Source organism: Lactuca virosa, chromosome 3 (genome assembly GCF_052849685.1).
Source record: "Lactuca virosa cultivar CGN04683 chromosome 3, Lactuca_virosa_CGN04683_v6, whole genome shotgun sequence".
Lineage (NCBI taxonomy): Eukaryota > Viridiplantae > Streptophyta > Magnoliopsida > Asterales > Asteraceae > Lactuca > Lactuca virosa.
The window spans coordinates 414008624-414011885 of NC_136428.1; positions in this window are offsets into that span (position 1 = coordinate 414008624).

The following is a 3262-nucleotide window of genomic DNA, read 5'->3' on the forward strand; positions in this document are numbered from 1 at the left end:
TCTTCATTTCTATTTAATCATCAATATACATCACATGTTGAAGTTTGAAATATATCTCAACCTGGTTTTAAATCTACCTATATGTATTGTTCTTATAATTTCAACAATAACAATCATTGCCGCCGCTACCTTCCTTTTTATTTCCCCCGAACTTGATTTCTCGCTCTCTTTTTGATTTTAGATCTCGCACGCCCATAATAGTAACATAATACATTGTCTAACTTTGTTTCTGTCTATTTTGCTTCTCGTGGTATCATGTTCGTATACATAAAGACTAGAAGTCTACCCTTTTCGTTTTGAGCGATTTATACGTGTATAGTCGTGAGACATAATTTTGATTTAGTCAACTTTGATATATTCAATTACGCCTTTTACCATATACATCTTGTTTTTATTTTGAAATCTACAATAAACAAGTATTCCTTATTTACATTTGCCCTTTCGTTCTAAATTCGGAAACTTGATTTAAAATGCAAGTTTCATTGTATTTTTCCTTATAAGTAATACAAAAATGAATACATTTATGCTTATAATTTTTCTATATCCGAAAAATATATGTGGAGGATATGTATCCTTATGTTTCTCCTTTTCTTTAAATACATCAAAAGTTTTGAATTTTACGATTATCTATTTTGTAAATGATTGTTTTTGTAGAAACACTAACCTAAGAATGCACTATTTTCAATGATCGGTATTTTTATTCATTTCTTAAAAATAGCATTCTACTTTGCTATTTCAGTAAATTCCTAAACTCTCAAACTTGTTTTCATAAGTATTCCGACTCCTCGTAAACTTGAATTTGTCCTGACTTTGACAATTGGACAATTTCTGAAAAGTTTAATACAAATATTTCTATACAAATTCCTTTAATGACGACTTAAACTTTTAACCTTAATTAATGTTTATACTATTTTACTACTTCGTTGGATTGCCAAACATGTATTTTCATTATCTTGGAATTATTACATATTTTGATAATAGTGAGATTTTTATCACTTCTAAAACACTTAAAATGCTATCTACACAATATGATTTAATTTATCATAAACTTCCACCGCCTTCATTAGAAACAATGACTCACTAATTATATCTACTCTTCGAATATGGTTCTATTATTGTAAGAGTAACCGTAGTAGTAATTATAGCCTCGGAGATCCTCAATCATTTCGTAATTTATTTTGTAGACGACACTTAAATAGCGTTTACATTTGAGATGTACCAAAACTTCGTTGCCTACCCTTAGTACGTATTTTTAGGAACTTACCCTCGATCGCTTCCCTTTCATTCATGCTACCCCTTCTTATTTCAAAATATATCTTTTCCAGAGGTAATAGCTAACCCGGAAGTGCACAAATTGTTCCTAATCTCTTCTTTATTTGGCGGCAAATTTACACTTAGTGCTAATTTAGAATGCGACTTAAGCATCAATGCGGATTTAACGCTCAGTGCAGTTGGTGCGTCAGCAAAACTAATAACGTTCTTTTAAGTTAGATAATATCTAACTATATAACCTTTTTCAACTAGGTCGCCATGGTTGGATCATGATTTCCATGATCCTAATTTCTCGCAATCTAGAATGTAGAACTCGAATTAGGGAAACATTAATTTGATTATAGCTAAAGAGTTGGGCTCTGCCCTTGAGGAATTAACCCAAAATAATCAAAGAACACTGCAAGTCACCACCTCTCCAACTATACAGTTGTATTCGGCTGAGTTCTAATAGAATACGTCACGAATTGAATTTCGAGACGAAATTCTTTCAACCGGGGGAGACTGTGACAACCATCAAAATTCGAGTCAGTTCTAGATTTGAATAAACTTAGTTGTACGTATAGGCACGACACATACTAGACTTAGTAACTAGAAGTTAAGATATAACCTATTAGAAACTTGGAAACAATTAGAAACAATGGATAATGTGCTTGGATTTCACATTGGTATGTGAATTCTACAACTACTTAACTGTAGTGAATATCCATATTTAGGTCACTCTTTGACTCGAACCCCTTTTCATGAATTATAGACACACATCATGCACTTGACCTAGTGGTAGAAATTAGGTCAAAGTCTCATAGAAACTTAAGTCAAAGTTGAAGACTAGGACTAGTATACTTGATTCCTCAATTTCGCTTGAATCTCGGAATCACTACATAGAATGCCAATAAACCGATAAAAATAAATTACAAACATTATTTATAACTATAAAAGAGTTATAATACCATAAGATAATTTGAAGTCTCAAATATTCAATTTATTTTGATATTCAAAGTTTATTAAACTCCAAAACCCTAAAAACCCTAAAACTTAAATTTTATAAAGTTTAACATCAAGAATTCTATAAAAATAGTTATGAAACTTATAATATTATCTTAAAACAATTAAATTCAGGGAAATATAATCAAGGAAAATAAAAATTTAAGTCATTAACATTCATCCTTAATTTATAAGTCAAAAATCAAGGTTTCATGAATAAAAACTTGATTTTAGTGCACATTTTATATAAAATTTAGATATTTTATAAAATAACTTAAATTTTATAAAACAAAATGAATGAGAAAGGGTTATTATACTCAAAATTTCGGACCCCTCTCTTCCCATATCTCTCTCTCACACTCTCATTCTCCAACACACACATCTCTCTTCTTTCTCTCTCTAGAAAACTCTCTCTACCTTCTCTCTACTTTTTTTTCTCCAAACACCACAACCACAGCCTCTTAACCACGAAATTATGGAGATTCATAAGGGTTTTTCAAGCCACAAATAAGTTTAAGGTAAAGAACATACATCTCTTGAAGATCCACAACAATGATTTAAGCCATGCATGTGCATTTTACTTGAAAAACCGACTTCTACTTCTTCATCTTCTTCAAACTTGTTTTCTTTTTGTTAAAATGGTTTTTAGAACATCATGGATGTGTTTTAACACCATGCATGTATGATAAACAAGGTTGCATGTTCATGATATTAGTGCAAAAATCGATTTTAAGGATTAAAACATCAAACTCAAGTTAAGAGTTTTTGAGAAACAAAATTTTGTTCATAAATGAATGTATACATTTTGATAAGTTTTAATCTTTTGATCTCTGGAAACATGACTAGAATATAAGTTTATCATGATATCTTTTAAAATATTTCAAAAGATTTACTCAAAGAAATGATGAAAACTCATTTTTCTAACCAATCACCATGCATGCAATCTGCCAAATTTCTTTACCTGAATTTAAACTGTCATATCTCACTCATTTCTTAACCAAAATTCGAG